This window comes from Echinops telfairi, unplaced genomic scaffold (genome assembly GCF_000313985.2).
Source record: "Echinops telfairi isolate 266 unplaced genomic scaffold, ASM31398v2 ScPeMD7_7467;HRSCAF=8505_1, whole genome shotgun sequence".
In the NCBI taxonomy this organism is placed as follows: Eukaryota; Metazoa; Chordata; class Mammalia; order Afrosoricida; family Tenrecidae; genus Echinops; species Echinops telfairi.
The window spans coordinates 12782623-12808244 of record NW_022111368.1 but is presented as its reverse complement, the minus strand read 5'-3'; the positions used below and the strand labels follow the sequence as shown (position 1 = coordinate 12808244).

General features: G+C 46.6%; 1 protein-coding gene across 1 annotated transcript in view; it reads right to left on the bottom strand.

Annotated features, from left to right (window-relative positions):
* Positions 1-10194, bottom strand: part of TMEM255B (transmembrane protein 255B) — a 136255-nt gene extending 126061 nt beyond the window's left edge. The window contains exon 1 of the mRNA XM_045283963.1: positions 10178-10194. The gene's annotated coding sequence lies outside the window, so the exon portion shown is untranslated. The remainder of the gene's footprint in view (positions 1-10177) is intronic.
* Positions 10195-25622: the final 15428 nt, after the last annotated feature.

Genomic DNA, 25622 nt, shown 5'->3' with positions numbered 1-25622 from the left:
GTATGTGTTAGGTCAGCAGTTCAAAACCGCCAGGCCCTCTTTAGGAGAAAGATGAGGTTTTCTGCTCCTGTAAAGATTTATAGTCTCAGAAACCCATAGGGGCAGTTCTGCCCCATCCTATCGAGTGGCTATGAGTTGGAATCAATTCGATGGCAGTGAGTTTGGGTTTGGGGGGAGGGTTATGGCAGGGAAAGCTTTGGGGAAATAGGGAGCTAATAATAATGAGTACAAAATAAGTAAATGTTCTAAAGTTGATTGTGGTGATAATTGGACAACTCTTTTTAATACACTTAAACCATTGAATTGTATGTTATTATAATGAGATATCAATAAAATTGCTTTTTAAGTGAGATAATGTTGAAGATGAAGCCCACAACCACAGGCCATTCACATCAATTGGCAAGGAAACAATTAATCTTGTCCATGACCTACTTGAAGAGAACAGATGGTTAACAATAGAAGCAACAACCAACACCATAGACATCTCAAAGGGTTCACAATCTGACTGAAAAATTAAAGCTAAGCAAACCTGCTCAATGCATGCCAAAGTTATTGCACCAAGATCAGCTGCAGATAAGAAGAGGTTTTTATGGCATCTTTTAAATAAATAATCGTTTAATATCTTCTTGGGATTAAGGAGTTCAGGTGGCACAGTGGTTGATGGGGAGCAAGGTGGAAAAAGAGACACCCCCCCAAAATTCATCCTGTAAACTATGACACTTCCACGGGGTTCACGCAGAGAGAAATCAGAAGTTGCTATGAAAAGATGCCAGAAAAAATGGAGGAAAAGTCAGACTCTTCAGAGTAGAAAAGAACCATGTTTTTGGATTTTTGAATGTTCTAAGCACACTGTGATAAGCATTCATTAGTAATAAGGAAAGTGTAGCAGTTTTTAATGACATGGTTTATTGGGAATATGGAGGGGAAAGATCAACAAGGCAAAGGGCTCTCCCTCATGGAGCAGGAGGAGAGTTTTTCTTGGAAGCCAAAATACATCTATTCCATGCACACCCTTCTGGAGACAGGCGCTGCTCAACTCCAGGAGCTCGGCCCCGTCCTTGCAGCTGCCTGCCTCCTGAGACTTTTCCAGTGGCTGAAAAAAGACAGAACTGAAAAGCCAAAAATGCCTGACGTGTGTGTGTGTGTGTGTGTGTGTGTGTGTGCGTGAATGCATGCATCCGTGTGCATGTGTGTGAATGCATGCATCCATGTGCGTAGGATAGTTCTGCTCGGGTGCTTTGCAAAATTGGCTGCCATCTGATTCCTATAAGTCTAAAGGCTCAGGTAGACACTGGTGGCAACTGGCGGGCTCAGCTTCCCTGTTGGGGAACAGTGTATGTATGCCCTGCCCCAGTACCCGCAGGCAGAGGACGAGCCCCTCAGCCCTGGCACTACCAGAGAACACGGTGTCCAAGCTGCCGCTATCTTTTCAACCAAGGAAAAAGCAGAGTCGCAGAATCAAAAAACCCTACATCAACATTTTGAAAGTTAATCTAAGTCCATTTGGGGCTGGCTGGTCCTAAGTAGGTAGACGTATTCCTTCATGTGTCCTAGAAATCCTTGCCTTTCAAACACTGATGGAATAGTTGCCTCTAGATCAGAGGATGTACACTGGTACTGATAGGAACTGGAAACAGGGAATCCAGGGTGGATGAGCCCTACAGGACCAGTGGTGTGAGTGGCGATACTGGGAGGGTAGAGGGAGAGTGGGTAGGAAAGAGGGGACCGATTACAAGGAACTATATGTTACCTCCTCCCTGGGGGATGGACAACAGAAAAGTGGGTGAAGGGAGACGTCAGACAGGGCAAGATATGACAAAATAATAATTTATAAATTATCAAGGGTTCATGAGGGAGGGAGGAGCGGGGAGGGAGGGGGAAAATGAGGACCTAATGCCGGAGGTTTAAGTGGAGAGGAAATGTTTTGAGAAAGATGAGGGCAATGAATGTACAAATGCGCTTTACACAATTGATGTGTGTATGGATGGTGATAAGAGTTGTATGAGCCCCTAACAAAATGATTTAAAAAAAAAGAAGAAGTAGTTGCCTCTTTTAACCAGCATCGTAGGGAGAATGTCTTGCCTATAGTCCTTGGCTGGAGTCGCAGTTAGCATTGAGTCACTAGCGAACACGCTGAGTGGGTGAATTGTGTGGAATGTGAATTATGTCCCCGTTAAAAAAATGTTAAAACCCAACAGGAGAGATTTCTTAAAGAGCCCATTGTTCCTTCGCCAACGGGACTTGGGCATCCTGATGAATCAGATCTTGGAGCTGAAGGGCAACGAATTCCCAAAGAATGGGGCAACTCAGCAAAGGCCCAGCATGATAGACGCTCCTTGTTTGTCCACAGGAGGCCCAGCTAAGGCAGGAAAGTGGGAATTAGAGCTGCATGCAAAGTAGCCACCCAGGAAGGGCCCAGGAACCCAGGCTCCCAGCTGGGCAAGTCCCTAGAGTGTGACTACAGTGTGTCACACGCACTGTCCCCCTGCACGTGCCTCCCCCCGAAACACTGCCCCTCTGAAGGCTGGGGACGGAAAGCTTCCCCTGAGGGGAAAACACTTCCCCCATTGTGGCCTGGAGGCTCTTCTCCACGGAATGAATGCAGCAGGAACTGTGGACGTGGGTGCTGCCGAAACCTGGGGCAGGGGAAGGAATTGTCACATCCGGACTCAGAGAGCTCAGGCGTTTCTCTAAAGCTTCATTTGGGGGAGGAGGGGAGAGGGGGTGGTACTTGGATAGTGCAAGGTTTAGAGATCACTCATGGCTTATCTCGGAGGAGTCCATTCTCATCAAAGAGAACCCCGTCTGCAGAAAAGAGGGGGTGCACCCACACCCACAGGAATCCTTTCCTTTTCTATCCACAAGCGCTCTTATGAACGGCTGGAATGTAAAATGCTTCGTTCTGGCCGTCAGCCCTCCAGAGAAGGCAATTAAATAGACAGTGAAAGATGGCTTAGAAAAAGATACTTGGAAAATGGTTTCTGGAAAGCATCCAGTGCCACACACACACACACACACACACACACACACACTACAAAAGGGAGATGGGATTTAAAAATTTTAATTTAAGCAACACTGCAAAGAGAAATATATTTCCCCTCTGCCCCAGACTTCACTGGATCCCATATCTGGCGTGCACAAGTGGCTGTAATATTGACACTGTCTTTTCATGCCACTGTCCCTGTTTGACCCACTGCTAACTCTTTCTGACACATAATAATGATAATAAACAAACCTCAGACTCACTGCCAACAAGCCAAAGCCAACCCAGAGCCGCCTACACGACAGGGTAGACCTGCCTGTGAGTTTCTGAGACTGTAACGCTTTACAGGAATACAAAGCCCCGTCTTCCCCATAAGGAGCTGGCTGACGGTTTCAAACTGCTGACTTTGCGGTTACTAACTGCACACACAGAACGACGTGTGCTTTTGAACTGTTGGCCTGTGGTTTAGCAGCCAGGCTCGTAACCACGACGCCGCTCGGGCAGCCGAGCAGATGCCATCGAGCAGTTGCAACTCCAGGGGACCCGTGAGCTGCAGTCGAACGGGGCTCTGCGGGTTTTTGATGCTGTGACCCCTCGATAGCAAATCACCGGGCCTTTCTTCCGAGGGCCTCAGCGTGCACTTCAACAGCCAGTCTTTCCATCCGTCGTCAAGCATGTGACCATCTCCACCACCAACGGATCCCCACTGAATACAGAATCTTGAAGAAGGAATTACGCTTTTGCATTTTGCTTTGGTTTTTTTCCCCAGCTACGTTTACTTTTTATTGATTTATTTTTTCAACAGTTTCACTGGCATGCAATTCACATATCCTATCATTCAATGGGTCGGTCACATCGGGAAGGGCTGTACAATCGTCACACCATCAGTTTTAGAGCACTTTCTTCGTGCGTGTGCTCATCGTCATCAGCTCCCCATGCCCCTCCAACCTCCCCTGCCACACCCCCAAGGGGCCATTAATCTCGTTATGGTCCTCAACGTTGTTTTCCCAGAGCACAATGTAGTTCCTAAGACGCCCCTTAAATGTTGGACTGCTAGCCAAAAGGTCGGCGGTTCAAACTCACTGGCTCCTCTGCAAGAAAGAGGTGAGGCTACCAGCTCCCAGGAAGAGTTACAGTCTTGGAAGCCCTAACCTGGGTCACTGTGCGTGAGAACTAGCTCAGTGGGGGCGGATTATTTAGGTTGTTTCGTTCTGGTTTTGTTTGGGTGATAGTCCCTGGAGAAGGCCCGCATGCTCGGTAGAGTGTCAGCGCAAAGGAGGAAGACCCTCAGTGAGATGGACTGACACGGGAAAGATGGTGAGAAGGGTGAGCAGCGCTTCATCCCGTTATAGGTCGTGTCAGCAGCACTCACAGCCGACTCAATGGCACAGAACAACAACACAGACACACGCTGAGACAGTTTATTGTGCCAGCCTGGCTGATAAACGCAGGTGGGATAGACTGAGGGGTGGAGAGATGGATGGCTTGGTGAGCCTTGCCTTTCTTGTCTCTCGCTCTGTAATCATCGGACCAGTGTGCGGCTGCCTTGCTTGTCCTGTGCCTCAATTTAAAGGCTACACTGCCTGTGGGACGCCTAGCCTGTGGACTGTGTTGCTGTAAGTTGAGGTCCCTTTAAGACTTCTCTGGAGCTGGGGACTGGCGGTTGGTGACCTGCCTTGTGATTGGCTGCTGTGCTGACATAGCCTAGCTCTCTCTACAAATAGAGGAAGATCTGGCATCAGACAGAGACTCTAGTCTCTCAACTTTCTCTCATGGACGTGAGTTGCACTAAGCCATTTATAGTGCTTCTAATTTAACTGTTTATTTCTTGTATTGTATATTTATCTGTATATGATTTAACATTTCATTTCTCGTTATATATCTAATTATCTTTATGATTTGACATTTCATTTTTCGTTATATATTAATTATCTTTATAAATAAATATATTATATTATCAGGAATTTGGTTTATCTCTCTAGAGAACCCTGTCTAACACACACGCTTTAAAGCAAAACAAACAAATCCTCGCCATCAGGCTGATTCTGACTCCTGGCGACCCCATGTGCGACGGAGGGAAGCTGTGCTCCACAGGGCGTCTGGGTCGTCCTGCAGAAGTAGGTTGCTAGGCTTTCTTCTGTGGCACCGTTGGGTGGATTTGAACTTCCAACCTTTCTGTTAGCAGCTGAGAACAAACCATGCACTCCACCCAGGGGCCAAGGCACTTTATAGTAAATGCTTTTTCAATGAATGGGTGGGGATAGGATGGATAAGCAGCCTGACCCCATAAATCCCAGACTGGATGCCCACTGCCCCGGCTTCATTACTAATCATGCCCCCCTGACCCACTTCACTTTCAAAGGTATACACATTGAGATAAGAAGTTACATGGCTGCCCTTGTTATAAATAGGACCATACCTGTCTATCAAAACCTCCAAAGACAACCAGGGACCAAAGAAAACATAGTCCACCTGGAGCAGCCGGAGGAACCAGCTAAGTGAAGGGTTAGAATGAATGCATCCCCCACAGGCGGCTTCTAAGTACCCACCTCTCAGGAGGTCTCCCTCCCGATCAGGGCGGTGCCAGGAGTCGCTGGAGCAGAGTCAGCCTTGAAACACTTGAAGAATTGTTCATAGCGATATAAAAGTTCCACAGGAGTACTCTCGATCTCCCAGAGTGTGCCAGGGAAAGGACTTGGCAAAATTGGAATTTACTTTTAGAAAACTAGTGATCGAAAGTCAGAAATCGAACCTCTGGTTTCTCTTCATCTGATAATATTTTGATAAAGAAAATATGACATCTTCATCTTCTAGATCTTCCAAATGAGGGGCGGGGGGGAACGGGGAGTATGGGTTCTAGAATAAACCTACAGGAATGAAAAGAAGAAGAAGAAATGGAAGTGTTCCTTCCTTTCAACGCTAACATTCAACAAATATTTTCTGAGTGCATGACATTCATCCATATAATCTGTATACATAGAACGCTGCTGCTTTAGAGAGCACCCACGTATATGGGATTCATTGAACACCTACACTGTGCACCACTAGAACTGAACCATCTACAAGTAGGGTCTGATTGTGCAACACCACTAAACCAGAGCCTCTTCACAGTTGGTTCTCTGAGACGTTTATCTCCACAGAGTAGCAATCCTATTACACGACCTGGTTTAGATGACAACGTGCTTGCTTCTAGACTGGGGATCTCCAAACTCTTTTTCTCATTTCCATATTTAAATTAAAATTACCCATGTAATTTAAATAAACCAAAACCAACCCCACTGCTGTCGAGTCAATTCTAACTCCTAGCAACCTTACAGGATGGGGTAGAGCTGCCCTATAGGGTTTCCAAGGCTGTAAATCTTTACAACAGCAAAATGCCACACCTTTTTCTGTGCAGGGGTTGGGCCTTTTGATTGGCAGTTGAACGCTTTACCCACTGTGCACAGGGGCTGCTCCCATACATTTTTGTACCCCCACAAAGATGAAGTTAAATGTAAAGTTCCAGCATTTTTCTTCCTGCACTGCCGTGGATTCTTTCGTACCATCCACTTGGGGTATAATTGTCAAAGAGAGGACGGTGTCATAGCACCTCTTAGGAAAGTTGAAATAGATACTGTAAGGTTACCAGTTCAAACCTACCAGCTCCTGGACAGGAGAAAAATGGGACTGTCTGTTCCTGTAAAGATTTACAGCCAAAGAACCCCTATATAGGATCATGATGAGTTAGGATCGACTAGATGGCAGTGGATTTGGGTTTTATTTATTTGCTTGCTTGTTTAATCACAAGGCATTTAAAAGTCAATAATAGAGGGGGAAATATATATGAGCTCAGAATAAGAAAAGAAATTAAGAAACCAAATGTTGGTTGTAAAGAAAAAGAGAGACAGAAAGGATAATAAATCCAGGGTGCCATATGGCACTGATGAACTACATAAATATCCACTAATTCTTTAATATTTCTCACCCCCCTATTAGGGTTATTATTTGTTTTACCTCATTAAGCATGTTAGATTTGCATATGTTCATTTATATATTTAAGATTGTTCGGTACATGAAAGTCAAGATAGATAACCCTACTAAAACAGTAACAAGAGTATTAGTTCCCTGAAGGTACGGAAAGAGAGTGGAGGTGGGGAATGAGGAGCTGATAGCATTGATAATTGTGTAACTCCACTTTATGGGATTGAATAACAGAGTTGCATGGGATTGGATATATTGGAGTGTGCAAAATATGTCAATAAACCTATTATAATTTAAGAAAAAGAGCGATAAAGTAAATATCCTTAAAGTTAAAATATCCCACCCATTAAAATACATCAGAAAGAAACTGAAAGTGCCAGCCACAAACTGGGAGGAACCACACACGTGATCCATCGAAAAAGCCTGTAGGAGGGGGTATTCCACCACCCCACCCCCAAAATGGGACAAGGCTTCACTGGGCAGAGCTTTCATAGGACGCATTTTTTTCCCCACTACAACAAGCACCCAGCAACTCTCTGAGTTAGTGCACCCAGTGGCGTCACCTGGGAAGGTTCTCTCTGGTCACAGTGAACTTTTTCATAAAAGCAGTTTCACTTGCCCCTCATTTTCTGTGATGGCTGATTTAAGAGAACAGTGTGCAGCTGTGAGCAGGAAAATTTTGTTTCCTGCTCAGGAAAAATACCACAGAAACTGTTGTGATGTTGAGCCCACCTTACAAGGGCAGCACTATGGGAAAAACTCAAGTGTACAAGTGGTTTTCTCATTTTAAAAAGATGAAATTTAAATTGATGACAAACCTCATTCTGGACATCCATCAACTTCTCGAATGGACTAAACTGTTGACTTCTAGTGCATTTGGAGTTTGTTCTACCAGGTCAGACTGTTAATCAAGCTTTCTGTTTAAAGGTTCTGAAAAGATTTCATAAGAGTGTGTGGCAAAAAGAGGCCCGATTTATGACAGACGGAAGACTGGTTTGGCCACCACGACAATGCACCTCCTCACACAGCCATCTCAGTGTGCCAGTTTTTGGCAAAAAGCAGGATGCCTCTCTTGCCCCATGCACCTTACTCACCTGACTTCACTCTCTGCAACTTCTTTTTGTTTCCTCGAATGCAGAGGGACATGAAAGGACAACAATTTTATTACTTATAAGAAGTGAAGAAATAAATGAGGGAGGTGCTATCAGCCATCCAAACAGATGAGTTTGAAAAAAATGTTTCCAGAAATGGAATCACAGATTTGACACATATTATGTATAAAGGAGAGTACTTTGAGGGTGATAAGTTTTAAAAAAACTTATACATAGCTTTTTAAAAAAAATACATAGCTTTGAAAAAAAATCCTGGGTTTTTTGTTTTTAGTACCCCCTTGTATACAAAACTGATTGTGGTGATGACTGTACAGCTCTTCTTGATGTGATTGAACTATTGCATCATATGCTACGTGAAATATATGTCAATGAAGCTGCTGGGGGGAGAAGCCTGCACACAGAACATGTGACGGATGCCTAAGAGCAGTTAGGAATGAACAAGCAATGCCAGTGAAAAGCGGTCTAGGAGCTCAGCCAAGAGGTTTCCAATCTGGAGAAGGGGCCATCTCCAATGATAATCAGGGAAATCCCAAAGGAAACTCTAATGAGCGAGCACTCCCTGCTCACCAGAACTTAACACCATGGTCCAGAGGGCTGGTGAAGTGGTGGGGCATTCTCCAACAGAAGCCCACTGCCACAGACTCCTTTCCAACTCACAGTGACCCTACAGGGCAGGGCACAACCGCCACTCGCGGTTTCAAGGCGTGAGTCTTTGCAGCGGGAGAAAGATGAGACTTTCTGCGCCTATAAAGAGTTACCATCGCAGAAACCCACAGGGGCCGTTCTGTCCTGTCTGTAGGGTCATTGTGAGTCAGCATCGACTGGATGGCGGTGAGGTTTTGAGAGGATTTTTTTGAAATCTTTACAGGATCAGGCAGCCTTATCTTTCTCCCTGGGAGTGGCTGGTGGATTTGAGCCGCTGACTTTGTAGTTAGGAGCACCACCAAGGCCCCTCTGAAACACTCGATGGTCTCCTGGTGGAGTGAGTAAACATCATACAACTACTTTGAAAAATAGTTTGGGAAACACTACCTACCAGAGGCACACCACGGGGTCCAGCAATCCCATGTCTAGCTGTGTGCTCCAAAGAAATTAACACACATGTGCACCGAGATCGCTGCAGAAAAATGTTCAGAACAGAATGTTTCACACTCTCAGAAGAAAGGGCTACTCGTGGTATAATCCTACCATGACAGTCTATACGGTAATTGGGAGGGGGCAGGGATGAACCATGTTGATCGTCAGCAACATTTATGAATCTCACAGTACAAAGTCAAAATCTCACAGTACAAAGAAAAGTCCAAAAAATAAAACACAGTGTGCGTGACTTAGGTATAAAAGTGGGTTGTCTGGCCCCTCCAGCACCTGCGTATGTAAGCACCATGGGCTGCGGCTAAGGAAAGAAGTTGCAGTGTGGGCGTCCAATGGTTTCGACATGCAGTCCTCTGAGCATCCCCGAAAGCTCAGATGTTGCCATTGGCAACAAATGCTACCAATTGTTTCCGAAGTAGCCGCTTCACAAATGCTCGATTTGATAAAACATTGGCCGAGCTGCGTGAGCACAATTTGCCCGTCATTTGTCCAAATGAAGCTGGTGTTCTTGGAAACAAGAGGTGCATTCAACACAAAGCGACACACTCACACAGGTGCTTTTCCCGCGACAACCATCCGACAGGGATGTGGCACAAAGCAGGCCCGAGCAGTCTCGGGGAAGGCTCACAACCTGTGTTCTCAAGGGTTCTTCTGTGCTGCCAGCAAGTCACCGCAACTCCTGTCGACGGGTTTATGAAGGCCAAACACTATCGAGGAGTCTTATGCAAAACAAGCCTTTAAGAGAAAAAGACTTGGGACCAGGGTCCCGTGCGGAGTGCCCCTCGTCCCGGGAAACGGGGCGCGGCCGGAAAGGCGGCTGCCCCCTCGCCCGTCACGCACCGCGCGTTCGTGGGGAGCCTGGTGCTAAACCATTCGTGGACTACCTGCTTCTGGGTCGGGGTTTCATACGTAGCAGAGCAGCTCCCTCGCTGCGATCTTTTGAAAGTCAGCCCTCAACACAAGGGTTTGTAAAGAAAAAAAATAAAAGAAAAAGAAAAAAAAATAAACAAGAGAAAAAGACTTCACATACCTGGCAGTAAAGACTACTCCGTGTGTGCGTCACCTCCTGGAGTTGAGCTAAGGCAAGACCAGTGAGATCGTTAAAGTGTATTGGGCCAACCTGGCCGATAAACACATGTGGGGTTAATTGAAGGGCGGAGCGATAAATGACTGTGAGCTTTGCCTTTCTGGTTCTGGGGTCTCTTGCTTTGTGATGGTCGGACAGGGTGCAACTGCCTTAGCCAGTTCCTGCTTCAGCTTGTAAGGCTCACGTCCTGTGAGACATCCCTGAGGAGAAGCCACAGGGACCTACCCCGAGGTAGCCCTGAGTGCTGGAGCCACGTGGAGACCCCTGCCAGCGCTGAATGCTTACATTCTCACTGATTCATCTTTCCTCCTGCAGCCAGAATCATTGCGTGTGCTATGTGAGATGGAGGAGGACTTTGTGGATTGGTGTCAGACACATGGACTAACGGACTTATGGGCTTGGGCAGCACTGGGTTGGGATGCTTTCTTTAATAAATAAAACTCGCTCTTATACATATGAGTAACTAACTCAATCAGTCTTATCCAGCACTGCTTTTGCAACACCAGGGCAAGTGGCCTATACTGAAAAGGGTGGCTAGCATCTTAGCCGAGGGGGACTGTTTACTTTGTTCATGGGAGGGCCCTGCAGGACACTTGTCCCTCTCTGCTCAGGAAGACAGAGGTGTTTGAATGGTGGTGCAGTGCTTACGTCTCGGGCTGCTAACCACAAGGTCAGCAGTTCCAAATCACCAGCTGATGTTGGGGAAGAAAGTCAAGGCTGGGAAACCCACCAGGCAGTTCTATTCTGCCTGATGGGGTCACCGGGAGTTAGAATCAACTCACTGACCGTGAGTTTGCTTTTGAGTTCATGGGGTCACCACATTCGTGTGTGTGTGTGTTTCTGGGTACCCATGTTATGCCATTAAACAAAGCATTCCCTTTACACAGATCAGCACAAAGCTAGTTCCTATGAGGTGGAGGTTAAAGATGTCCCAAATGTTTAACTGTACCACTCCACCCTCTCCACCACCAACTACTTTCTCCCCGGCCCCCTCCCCCTCAGGCCTTTGGGCTCAGCAATTCACTGCAACATCTCACAGAACTCATGAACCATACAAGCAGTAAAGTCGTTTGTTTTTGTCCCCACCCCCCTATAGTCGTTTATTACAGAGGCAACGCAGGATCAGGAACGACTCTGAGGAACCAGGAGCCACGTGGGATCCAGTTGCTGCTCAGGACAGCTGACTGGCCATCTGCCTCTCAGAGGCTCTCAGGCCGGTGTTACAACTCCGCGGGTCAGCAAGCCCCCATGCAGCTGTCTCGCACCACGATCATGCCGGTTACAGCTGCACTGCCATCTTTCACAGTCGTCTGTCTCAGCTTTCTGTCCCTCTCCCGGACTCCCGTTAAGCCTAGTGGGATGGCAAAACTGGCCAGCCCCCTCCTTTGGGTTCCATAGACCTTATTTATATGGTCTCACCCCCCTCAAAGTACTTTGGACATGTTGTCGGGAGAGGCCTGTCCCTGGAGAAGGACATCATGCCCGGAAAAGCAGAGGTGCAGGGACAAGAGGGAAGCCCTTGACAGAGTGGCTGCAACGATGGGTTCAAACATTAGAACAATTGTGAGGCTGGCGCAGAATCGGGCAGTGCTTCGTTCTGTGGTTCACAGGGTCTCTATGAACCAGAACTGGCTGGACAACCCTGCACAACCACCCCCACAAGGGTCCCCTGTGCTTTATTTGCATTAGCAGGGAGCTATCTATTGGGCTACTAGGCACCTTAGTTGCATAGCCCCACCCAATATTGTGTAGAAGTCACTGTAGCTAAGAGTCAGAAGTCATTCGCAGCTCTGAAGGTGGACTATCCCTACGTGGACAGAGGGGAGGAGTTAGTCTCCAGACCTGGCCTTGGGTAACATGCCTGGGTCATGGGAGGGAGGCACACTCAGGTACGCGCGTCCCACCTCCAGCCTCTACGCTACTATTGGCTTTGTTGTCGGGAGGCTCTCAGCAGTTTCCCTGTGGCCCGAGTCCCTGAGTGGGGGCCCAGCCGCTAGGTGCACGGAGAGGGTGAGAGGTAATCCATGCCTTTAAACAGCCCTACTAGCCATACTCCCGCTTGCCAGGGCCATTTGGTGATGCATCGTAGGTCCCCCGTTGGAAGGGAATTCTCTGCGACAGGCACAGGCTGGGATGCATCTTAGGCTCTCCTTGACTGGAGGCTGTGACTTAAGTCACCACCACCACCCCCCCTTTGTTTTTCCTGGGGATCGGGTCGGAAAAACCACATCTCTATCAAGCCTGCCCACTCTTTCCTGACTGCTTTAACTTTAGGATATTTGTGGTTTCTGGCTCTGGGTCCTGTGTTTGACACACCTCTGCCTGACCTTCGGGACTTAACAGCACCTACCACTGCCTGAGACATTTCCTTAAAGTTTCTCAAGTTTCTGGGAGACAGCAAAGCACAGAACCCAAGGACATGAGGGACCACACTCAAGGGGGCGGAGATGGAGCAGAATAGCAATTTGGAAGAGTTGACATTCGATACAGTGTTCACTTCCAACTCTTTGGAACTAGTCAGGCCTTAATTTTCTAAAAGAAATGATTACCACAGAGGGGAAGCCCTCCAATGGTGAACAGAATGCTCAGCTCTCAGCATGCAGTCTATCTGGGCCCATCCGGTAGGAATAGATCACCGGAACTTTCTCCTGGGTGGACGCAGAGTATCAGCCTCTTGTTGAGCGGCCCCTCTTGTTCAGCGGCCTCTCTTGTTTACCGTTTGCCTCGCCCAGGGACTCATAGGGTGCAGCACGACAGCGACCCAGGCATGACCGTGAAGGTCAAGGGGACAAGCAACAGAGCTCCCAGTGGGAGCTCCCAAGAAAATCCTTTTCAACTCCTGGACTCTCTGGTTCTTTGTAAATAGCCATGTATCCATGTATCGTTCGTCATAGTGGGAAAAAGATAAGGAAAAACACACCCAGGTTAAATCTATTTCTCCCCTTCAAGACTTTTCATAGCCTGGTTCTGAAAATGCTACTTTTCCAGGGAACCCAGGCAGATAAACATCAATTAAGGAAATTGAGAAAGTCTGGGGATTGGATCTGAGTGAGGCCTGGGAGACGTGTTGGAGGCTGTGAGAGGCCCCTGGTGGGGCAGGGGTGGAGGGAAGGAGGGAAGAGCTCACCTGGGAGAACCACAGGGGCCGGTGGGATTTTAAGATGGTGTGACCACTACAGAAAATAGTAGGGTGTTTCCTCCAAAGGTCAGTTATAGAAATACCTTATGAGCTAGTGAGATAGTTAAGGCTTATTGTGCCAATCTGGCTGATAAACACATGTGGGGTTAATTGACGAGCAGAGAGATAAATGGCTCGGTGAGGCTCACCTTTCTGGTTCTCTGTCTCTTGCACTCTGATGGTTGGACCAGGGTGTGGCTGCGTTATCTAGTTCTTTGCCTCAGCTGGCAAGGTTCTCTTCCTGCGAGACATCCCTGAGGAGAAGCCACATGGACCTACCCTGATGCAGCCCTGGGTGCTGGAGCAGCTGTGTGGAGATGAGATACTTACACCGCCACTGGATCCAAAGACTTTCTACCCTCTAGTCTGTGATCCTCCTGCAGTCGGCATCGTTGTGTGTGTTTTGTGAGTTTGAGGAGAACGTTGTAGATCTGTGTCTAACATATACGCTAAGTTGGACTTAGGGGCTTAGACTGAACTAGGTTGGGATGCTTTCTGATTGTACACTTAGCCTATATTTAAAACTCTTATACATATGAGTTTCTGTGAATTTGTTTCTCTAATTTATCTACACTAACACAGCTAGCAACCCTGCTCCTAGGTATACGCCTTAAAGCAATGGTTCTCAACCTGTGGGTTGTGACCCCTTTGGGGGTTGAACGACTCTTTCACAGGGGTCGCCTGATTCATAACAGTAGCAAAATTACAGTGATGGAGTAGCAACAAAAATTCTTTTATGGTTGGGGGTTCACCACCACAGGAGGAATTGTATGAAAGGGTCGCAGCATTAGGAAGGTGGAGAACCACCGCCCTAACAAATGAGAGCCGTGACACAGACAGACATCTGCACACCCAGGTTCTTTGCAGCATTATTCACAATCACAAAACGGTGCAGACAGCCTAGGTGTCTGTCCACAGAGGAATGGACCACGGACATGTGGTGTGCAGATACAAAAGGATGATGGGTTCACAGACCGTTCCTGTTGGAGAGGAACCTGGAGGACATTGTGCTGAGTTCCCCTCCCTGAAAAAGTCCATCACCAAAGGATGAAGATTGTGTGATGTCGCCATTATAAAAAGTCAAGAATTGATGTACACGCCAAAATCAACATTCTGGGAGGGGGAGGAGTAAGAATTTACTAGATCCTAGAAATGTTCATTCTAGTGAAGGGAAATGCCATTGACGATACATGAGAAGTCAGCACAATGTGCCTTGGGTAAATGCAGACCGTGAGAGAGACACTCGAACAAAGGACAATGACAGCAAATACCACTACACAGAATGCTGGGGCAATAGCAAGGACAGCCAGAAAGTGACCAGTGGTTACTAGGGAGAGATGGCACAGGAGAATACATGTCTGTGTGTACATGTGAAGAAATCTGGGCATTTGTATATACATATTTGTATGTGCTGTACAGCTGTATGATAAAAGCACATAGGGCACAGTTATGGAAACATGTTAGATATGTCCAAAAACCTCATGAGACTGAGTTAGTAGATCTGAAAGCTAAGGACCATCATCTGGGGAGACATTTAAGTCAATTACTCATTGGACTGTTAACCATTAGGTCAGCAGTTCAAAGCCACCAGCTCCTCTGAGAGGGACAGACAGGGCTTTCTACTCCTGTAAAGGGTTCAGTCTCAGAAAGCCACAAGGGCAGTTCTGCCCTGTCCTGTAGGGTCGCTATGAGTTGGCATGGATTCGATGGCAGTGAGTGAGTGTGGCATAGTTCACAAAGATAACCTTCTGCAACCTAGTTTGGTGAGTAGTGTCTGGGGTCTTTTCCTAGTGGTCATTTAAATTAAATGACTGGTCTGTAGCTGTCTGGAGCAAAGGGTCGGGATGGAGGCCAAACACTCGAGAAAGCCAGTAATCCATAGGATTAATGCCCACACGCATCACAACTTCCTTGAGACAGGAGGAAATAGATGGTGCCCGGCTATCACTAACGACCACTCTGAGCAGGAATATAATTGAAGTTCCCGATTATAGTGAGAGAGAAATGTAGAACAAAACTCAAATTCATTAAAAAATACTAGGTTTACTGGACTGACAAAGACTAGAGAAACCCCTGCAACTCTCACCCTAAGACACTGTGTTAGTCTTGTACTTTAGAGAAACAAATCCACAGAAACTCATAAGAGAGTTTAAGAGAGAGGTTAATGTTAAGCACATCAAGAACACATCCCAACCCAGTGCTGCCTAAGCCCACAAATCCAACATTAACCCATTAACCCATTGGTCCAACACCGATCCACAAAGTCCTCCGACTGCAGGAGGAAAACCTCATCAGTGAATGTGTAAGCATCTCAGCGCTGGCAGGGGTCTCCACACGGGTGCTCCAGCACCCAGGGTTGCATTGGGGTAGGTCCATGCAGCTTCTCCTTGGGGATGTCTTGCAGGAATTCAGCCTAGCCAGCTGAAGCAGGGAACAGGCTAAGGCAGCTGCACCCTGGTCCAACCATCAGAAAGCAAGAGACCCGAGAACTTGAAAGGCAAAGCTCACTGAGCCATGTATCCCTCGCCCTTCAATTAACCCCACATGTGTTTATCGGCCAGGTTGGCCCAATAAACTACCTCGGATACCATTTTAACCTGGAACTGAAGCCACTCCCAGAGGTCATCTTTCAGTCTAAACTTACTGTAACTCTCCATGGGAGTAGAGAGCCCTGTCTTTCTCCCATGGAGCTAGCTGGTGGTTTCGAACTGATCTTTCCACTAGTGCCAAACATGGAACCATTAGCCACCAGGACTCCTGGTCAAATCATGGATGGGCCTCCAAAGTAAACAATCATCCCTGTGATGCACGCACATGCTCCACAGAACAAACAATGACGTGAGACCAAATGGAGAATATGTGCATAGAAGCGGGGATGAGAAGGCAAGGAAGGGCAGGGTACTGCAGGGGTGGAAGTGGAGAAGGCAGGATGGAAATGGGGAGAGTACACACATTATGGGAATAGCAACACTGGCACAGAACAATGCGCATAAATTGCTGAATGGGAAACGAATTTGCTGTGGAAACTGTGGTAGTTATATAATTGTCAATTTGAGAGGATTACGAGTGAAGGGATGGAGTCTACTCTGTCAATCAGATCATAGCCAATGAGGCTTCTGTGTGGGCATGGCCTTCTCCTGAGAATTCTGGGAAATCTGGTATTTCCTCCTTGGGAGGCACAGCAGCTGACAAGACACATGGACCCACCCTGATGCAGCCCTGGGTGCTGGAAAAGCCATGCAGAGACCCCTGCCAGTGCTGAGATGTTTCCAATGCCACTGGATCCAAAGACTTTCTACCCACTGGCCTATGAGCTTCTACATTCGGCGTCATTGCAAATGTTGCATGAGTCTGAAGAGGACTTTATAGATTGGTATTGGACATATGGGCTAATATTGGACTTATGGACTTGATCTGGACTGGGCTGGGATGTTTTCTCAATGTTGAATTGCTCTCATATATAAATCTCTTTCTTATACACATATGCATGTTTATGAATTTGTTTCTCTAGTCTACCCAGACTAATACAGAAACTTTCTCCTAAAACACAATAAAATGTACAGAGAGAGAGAGAATAAGCAGTCATTCATTGAAACCCCCCCTCCCCTACTTCCAGGGTCTAAGCTAGTTTAACTACCAAGTTGCAGGCATAACCCACCCTGAATTCCTCCCTCAGACACGTTGACAACTGGTGCAAGCCCTTCATTTAACCAGACTCTACCGGGAGCAATCGTCTGGTACCAAGAGTATTTTTGGAATGTAATATGATTTCGTTCTTCCAAAGGTAATTATGAGAAGATAAGGAAATCTGTCTACTGCAGGTTGGAAAGATAATGAGAGGATTAGACAGATTATTATTGACCTTCATGTATAATTGATTACAGTGGGTCTTATAAATGCATACGGTAATCTCCAATACACATTCCTTCCTGCTTAGAGCATAATGTTTGCAGTAATCTAAGATGTCCCTACCTTGACTTCCCTTCCATGAACCAGACCCCGGCAGTCCTCCAGGAACACCTGAGCCTCCTGAGAGAGTCTCACGCCCACAGCAGCTTGAGTCAAGCAGATTCGTACCTTCAAATTATGTTTGATGAGCCCATTGGGGTGGGTTTGAGTACCTGATATTCATTGAATGCCTATGATACATGTTGTATCTGATGCAGGAGTCTTATCTTATGTAATCCCTACACAGCTATACTCACTTTTCATAGGAAGAAACGGAGGCACAGGGAATCTAAGTTATTCTTGCAAAGTCAAATAACTCACCATACCATTGTGCCACCAGGGATCCTTGATAGTGATAATATCATCCATTTATTCAATTACCACATTGGAGCATCAGGGCTGGTTCAAATGTAGATTTTGGTAAAATCCAGATGCTGATTCAATATACCTGGGAAGGCAATGCAATGGTTCATGGCAGAAGCAAGATAGAAACCAGAACGCTAAAGAGATTCAGAACGCAACTCCGTGTCTCCAGGAACAGTGATGTCAATGGGCATCACATAGCTCATAAAGACAGTGTTGTAGACCATACGGTGGTGAGTCGTGACTGGGCATTAAAAGTTAGCAATCAGCCATCTACCATGCAATTAGTAGTATCTCCCTGATTGGAGGAAAGAAGAGTAAACAAATCAAAGACTCAAGGAAACAATTAGTTCAAAGGACTAATTAAACTACGAACTCCACTACCTGGAGACCAGATGAAATAGATCGTACCTGGCTACAACTCCCACTGCTCTGATCGGGACTTCAGAAGGTCCTGACTGGGGAGGAAATGTAGAACAAAATTCAAAATCCTCAAAGAGGCCAGACTTACTCACCATACCTAGGATGGAAATGCAAATTCTCAGCAGGAGGTTAAACCAGAATGAACTGATTCAAAGCCCTGATTGGAGCATTAACAGTGACCACGAGTAGGCATGCCCCTCATCCTTGGAGAGATCAACATCTAGTGGACTGGTCAGCACATTAGGCAGGGTTCTGAGAATCACCTGCCATGCTCTTCAAATGCCTGAAGCCCAGGCCATAACCAGATGAATTAAGTCAGACTCCTGGAAGGTAGAGACCTATGTGTGAAGGCCCCTGTTTGCGTTAGGTGCTATGGAGTCAGCAAGTACAACAGAAGGAAACGCTGCTTCATCCTTTGTTTCCAAAGGAGCCCTGGTGCTGTGCCGAGACAGGGTTGGGATGCTCACCGTGAGGTCGGTAGTTCACAACCAGCAGCCACTCTGAGGGAGAAAGATACGGCTGTTCCTGTAAGATGTACAGCCTGAGACGCCCTGGGGTGCAGTACTGAGTCCGGATTGGCTCGATGGCAGTGAAAGTTTGCTTAGGTGGTTCCATAAGCAACCAGCATTGAAGCCCATTGCGTTAAGGGCTCTGTACAGCTCGGGTCCTGAGTGTGAGAAGCAGAAGGGTAAATTATGGCAGCCGAGGGGTCTGGAATGGGTTCATAGAGGGGGTTGATTTTGTGTCGGGTCTTGAAGGATGAAACGGAGTGGGGAGAGAATTCTAGAGAGGCACCGTTCATCCAGTCGGCTCCTACCTAGGGGCATCACCTTCGCAATCCTCTCTGGGCCTTGCTTCAGGGACATTACAGCTGAGAGGCAGGACGGAGTTTCTTCTGCTCTGACAACAGCCTTCTCTCTCCCCCAGCTCTCTCCAAGCCAGGAGAAGCCCTTTCCCATCTGTGGAGAGCCCCTCGTGGGTGCTGAAACCATTCTGTCTTTGCCTGTTCACTGCCTGCCCCTTCTTTTACTCCCTCTGTCTGTGTGCTAGGGTGTGTAGACTTTGGAGAACCAAAAGATAGAGAGGCTTGAAGAATATTTTTGTCTGTCAATCCTGCCACAGGCTGCCCTCCCTGAAGCCTTACTTTTCCAGGCTACCTGCTTGAACAGAGGTCGAGGAAGCATTTTCAATGTCATACCTTCAGCAATGACCAGGCTGATTTTAAACTACAGGATCAGGTCATCCAATATAGGTTTAATCTCTGTTAATGTTGTTGGCTCTTTCACTGCAATGGGAATTCTGCCACCTGATCTCAGTCATTGCCGTGGCTGCTGTTGTTCAGGGTCATGGGACCGGTTCTGACTCATCAGCGAGCCCGTGTACACCAGAACAAAGCAGTGCCCGTCCTGGGCCACCCTCACAACGGTTCTTCTTCTTAAGTCCATTGTGGCAGCTACTGTGTCTGTCCGTCTCACGGGGGATTTGCTTACTGCCCCTCTCCTTTACCAAGCATGATGTCCTTTCCCAGGGACTGGTCGCTCCTAAACACATGTCCAGAGCATGTCCTCCTGATCCTTGCCTCCAAGGAGCACTCTGGCTGTACTTCATCCTAGACAGACACATTTATTCTTGTGGTAGTTCGTGGAACTTTCACTATTCTCCTCCAGCACCACAGTCCATATGCATTGATTCCTCTTTGGTCTTCTTTATTCGATGTCCAGGCTTCACATGCCTCTGAGGTGATTGAAAATCCGATGGCTTAGGTCAGGTGCCCAAGTAACAATCCTCAAAGTAATATTCTTGCTTCTCAGCACTTTAAAGAAGTCTTGTGCAGCAGATTTACCAAATGCAGTGTGTCATTGGTGATACGAAACATGACTGGTGCAGCTAAGGATGGGGAAGGAGGTGGGTCATGGTCTCACTGAGGAACAGACTTTTCCTGTGGAGTTCTAATAATTAAAAGCTTTACCTTTTTGGATAAAAGTTGGAATTGAGGGAATGGTGGGAAGGATTATCACAACACATACTACATTTCTTTACTAAAATTCATTGAAGGCGGGAATTTATATCTTATTTCTTCCCTTCTTAGAATAATGTCTAGCTCATGGTCTCAGAAATGTCACTGCTGTCAAGTTGAGCCAAATGCCTCTGGGTTTCTGAGTCTATATCTCTTTATAGAAGCAGAGAGCCTCATCTTTCTCCCACGGAGCAGCTGCTGGTTTTGAACAGCTGACTTTATGGTTAGTTGTTCAACTCATAACCCATTATGCCAACAGGGTTCTATAGGGTAGATACTCAATAAATACATGTTGGGGAACATTGAGTAGATATAATTGAGTAAATATTTACTTAACCCCTATTATTTGCCAGGTTGGTTATAGCTTCTACTCCTTCGTGGGTTTATTATGATTATAGTGATTATGATGATGATGATGATGACTATTACTATTCCAATTGGCATGAACACTTGTTGGGTGACTTATCACACCAGTCTGGCAAGATGAGGATACTAAGGTATTGGAGCATCGCTTCTCGGCCTTCGGGCTACAATCAAGTGTAGTATCCGTTCTTACCAGCTTATTTCATTGGAGCAAATTATCTTTCCATTGCATTTTCCATAAACGTTTTGGAGCCCCCTCATAAGTAGGAAGAAGGCTCTGTAAGACATGGTTCTACCGACTCTAAAACGACGCTACCGTCATGTGTCAGGAGCCGTAGGAAAGGGCCTGCTTTCCCATCCACATGCATAATTTGAGTCCCTGTGTGCTGTAGCGCTGTAGACCTTTGGGCCTTTCTGCTGGTAGGAGAATTGCTGAAGAAATATGTGCGCGTTCTGCCTGGCTCCCGGCTCTCCAGGATTCGTGGCGTGTTGGCGATGAAACATGACTCCCATCCTGTAACCAAACAACCCCTGAAATGAAGAGCAGGAAATAAATAATGTAAATGGGGCAATTAAGGAAATGGATGGTGGCTGCCCTGCCGGTCTGTGTATATGAGGGGGGTCAGGTGAGGAATCAGGTAGGAGGCAGGCGATGCTCTCAGGCACATGAATTTTTAAAAATTAAGAACACTTTCAGAGCTTTGCTTGAAGTCCTCTGTCATCACGATCCCCTAGATCTCTCTGAGCAGAAGGTATGACTATGTCCCCGGCATCTCACATTGCAAGACTCTTTGGCTCTCTGGCCCCAGGAGGTGTGAAACTGACAATGAGTCTTCCCCAGCCCATCCCCCCCTGAGAGCAAGCACACCTTTCCTAGCCTTGAATTGGCCAACCACAGCCTAGTCACACGCCTCCTGCTTCAGGCAGACAGCCTCTAAAGCCCCACGCCGCCCCACCCTCGCCAGGGCCTTGTTGGACAGAGGGAGCCGGGGCCTCCGCAGGCCAGGGAACGAGACCTGGTTGACTGTGCTGCTTCAGGGTCCACGGAGCTTATTAAATATTGACAGGCCAGAGGAGGCCCGCACCAGTGCTTCGCGGGAACTCGGCACACTGTCTGAAGCCATCCCTCCCTCCAAACTCCAAGCAGGTGAGTGCCAGGCACTCCGGCACATGGGCTGTAACGCAATCAATTACAACGCACTGGCTCTAACCAGTATTTATCCCACCGGCCCAATTACCGGGAATAAAAAAAAGGCCATTTCTAACTCTATTTGAGGGCCCGAGGTTTAGTGTTTAAGATTATATCAGGACAATTCAACCAGGGTGCATGCCTCTGGTTCCTGAATGCTCCCCACCACCCCTTCCGCCCTGCCCCCACACCGTGACTCAGTTCTACCTTATAAATCCGGCTAGACCGGAGTACACACATTGGTACAGATAAGAGCTCGTGACACATGGAATTCAAGACAGATAAAACCTTCAGGAACAGTAGTGGGAGTAGCAATATCATGAGGGTAGGGGATGGGGTGGGGAAAAAGGGGTTGGATATATAGCCCACAACGTTGGATAGATAGCACACACCCCCTCCCAGGGGGTCAAATAACAGAAATGTGGATGAAGGGAGACAATAGACAGTGTAAGACACAAAATAACAACAATCATATATAACTGATCAAAGATTCATGAGGGGGGAAAGGGGGAAGGGGAAGGTAAAAAAGAGGAGCTGATACCAAGGGCTCAAGTAGAAGGAAAATGTTTTGGAAAAGTTCATGGCAACATATGTACAAGTGTGCTTAATACAATTGAATGATGGATTGTCATAAGATTTGTAGGAGCCCCCCCCCCAATAATTTGATTAATAAAAAATAAAGTTAAATTAAAAATAAAAATAAACAATGAGCATACCATATCTTCTTCATTTGCAGTCATCTGGACAGCCTGGGGTGCCTGCCTGGTACGTGCTTTCACTGCCGTGCTTTACGTTGAGGGTTTCCTTCCGAATCGCTTCTTCCATCTGTTGGATCTGCCTGAAATCTGTATGGTTGATCTCCAACTGAGGCCCGCTTACAGGCTGACATGCTCACAGACAGGGATGGCCTCGTCCATTGAGAAATGAAATGAGGTTGGCAACAGCCAAAGATAATGGACAGCACTTCTCAGGTCCCTTTTGCTGGGTTCAAATAAAGGTCATTATATGGGCTCAAGCAAGGCATCAAGTGTGAAGACGGCACACAGCCGGGTAGCGCTTTTCGCTCTGTTGTACAGAGGGTTGCTGTGACTCAACGCACCTAACAACAACCACACGTGTGCAGAACTAACAACAACACATGCACAGAACTAACAACCACCACATGTGTACAGAACTAACAACAACATGTGTGCAGAACTAACAACAACATGTATGCAGAGCTGACAACCACAACCTGTGTGCAGAACTAACAACAACATGTGTGCAGAACTAACAACATGTGTGCAGAACTAACAACCACAACCTGTGTGCAGAACTAACAACATGTGTGCAGAACTAACAACAACATGTGTGCAGAACTAACAACCACAACCTGTGTGCAGGACTAACAACAACAATCTATGTACAGAACTAACAACAACGTGTGTGCAGAACTAACAACAACAATCTGTGTTCAGAACTAACAACCACGTGTGCAGAACTAACAACGTGTGTGCAGAACTAACAACCACAACCACATGTGTGCAGAACTAACAACAACGTGTGTGCAGAACTAACAACTACAACCACATTTGTGCAGAACTAACAACCACACCTGTGTGCAGAACTAACAACATGTGTGCAGAACTAACAACGTGTGTGCAGAACTAACAACAACCACAACATGTGTGCAGAACTAACAACAACGTGTGTGCAGAACAACAACCACAACGTGTGTGCAGAACTAACAACAACAATCACATGTGTGCAGAACTAACAACAATCACATGTGTGCAGAAAGTCTTCAAACTTGCAGACAAGGGGAAGCACATCAGGCTATGAAAATATGAAGGGTAAAAGAAGAAGGCTGCATCCTTCACTTGGCTTTGGTAACTCTACTATGTCCGGTGAGCACAGTCTTAGGAACACCAAGAGCCCTTGTACCTCAAGCAAGAGAGCCCTCTGAAGGAGCACGCTGTCATTCTCTAGGTCTCCTCTCTCCCTTCTCTCACAGCCTCTCCCTAGCAGAAGGCAAGGGTTTCTTCTAACCAACCAACATCAGAGAGCCTTCTGTAAGAAGGACCTTCTGTAAGCACCTTCTGAAACTCATTTTCCTGGATTCCTTTTCTCCCAGTCCTGCTGTTCACTGGTTCTAGAGAAACGGTGGGTCATGTGATAGTAAAGGTTTTCTGGGCCATGATTCTCAGTGGTTTGCAGTTAAGATGTAGTGATCTCTGACATAATGTAATCACTTCCATGGTGAGATCTGCTATGAGCAATCAATCGACTGAAAGAGCATTTCCTCAGGGGTGTGGTCGGCTTCCAGTATTTGAGGAAACGTGGGCACTACTTGCTTGCTTATTTCTGAATGTGGATCCTGGCTCATCATCTGGCCTCCATTTCTTTGGTTGAGCCAGCAGCCTGCGGTTCTACTGTCACTCCTGGGAGTCCTCAGCAGTCAGTCTTCTTATGTGCTCAGCTGGGATCTACTCACCTCTACAGCTAGACGCCTACCGTCAGACCTGCTTACCTGGGGTTCTTCAGTCCCTACAGCTTCGTGACTCAGGACACCTCCAGGCTGACATCTGATCCATGGCTTAGTCCTTGCCAGCCTCTAAACAGGGTGAGCCATTTCCTTGACATAAATATGTGTGAGTATGCAGCCTCACTAGCTTGGCTTCTCTTGAGAATCCAACCTAAGGCAGGCAGGTATTATACATAGCATCCCAGTCTTACTCGTATATCGCTCAAGGAGTAGCTATGTAAGAGTGAAGGGTTGAGGGATAGGAACAAGACAGGGATATGGCAACTGTAGTTTCAGATGGTAATCCCAAATCCCTATTTTCTGCATATCTAATAAGCAGTACACGTGTAGCCAATATACCCTTTAATAGCATTCAAGCCAGCTGCTCCAAACCCCAGCAGCTTCTCAGGAGCAAGATGGGCTTTCTACTCCCATAAACAGTTACAGTCTCGGAAACCCACAAGGGGTCACTGTGAGTCAGCATTGCCCTGGTGGCATTGAGTTTTGAGAAGCCAACTGCAGGTTAACATCTCCAACACTGTGTACATCTCCTGCAACTTAGTTTTCTCAGAATTTCGAAATGTCTGCCATGAAAAATTTCACTTAGCTTTCATTATTACAAAGGAGTCCCAATGACACAGTAGCCAGCATGAGATGGCTCACCACAAGATTGGCAGTTCAGATCCACCAGCCACTCTGAGGGAGAAAGTTGAAGCTAACTGCTCCCGTCAAGATTTCCAGCCTTTCGAACCTGAATAGAGCTTCTGTGAGTTGGAATTGACTTGATGGGAGTGGGTTTTCATTGTTACAAGACATTTTAACCCCAAGTACAATAAATTCAAGAGCATCCACCCCAAGATTCACTATCGCCAAACTAGTGAGCAGCAAAGGCAAAGAGAAAATGGCAAGGGAAAAACAACTCATCAGGTACAGGGGAACAACCATCTGATTGTGGTTGACTTCGATACAGACCAGAAGGAAATGGAAGGACAGCTTCAAAGTGATGAAATTTAGAAGTGATCCAGCAAAAATTCTATATCCAGCAAAACTAGCTTTTAAAAAAAAGCCCAACTCTCATGATCTTCCTAGGATATATTTTGTAATTCATACTCTTTAACACTGCCCTGGACTAGTAACTAACCTGCTAAATAATTACATTCCAACTGTATCTTTTTTTTAAAACATTTTATCAGGAGCTCATACAACTCTTATCACAATCCATACGTACATCAATTGTATAAAGCACATGTGTACATTCATTGCCCTCATCATTCTCAAAACATGTGCTCTCCACTAAAGCTCCTGGCATCAACTCCTCATTTTTCCCCTCCCTACCCGCTACCCCCTCCCTCATGAACCCTTGATAATTTATAAATTATTATTTTGTCATATCTTACACTGTCC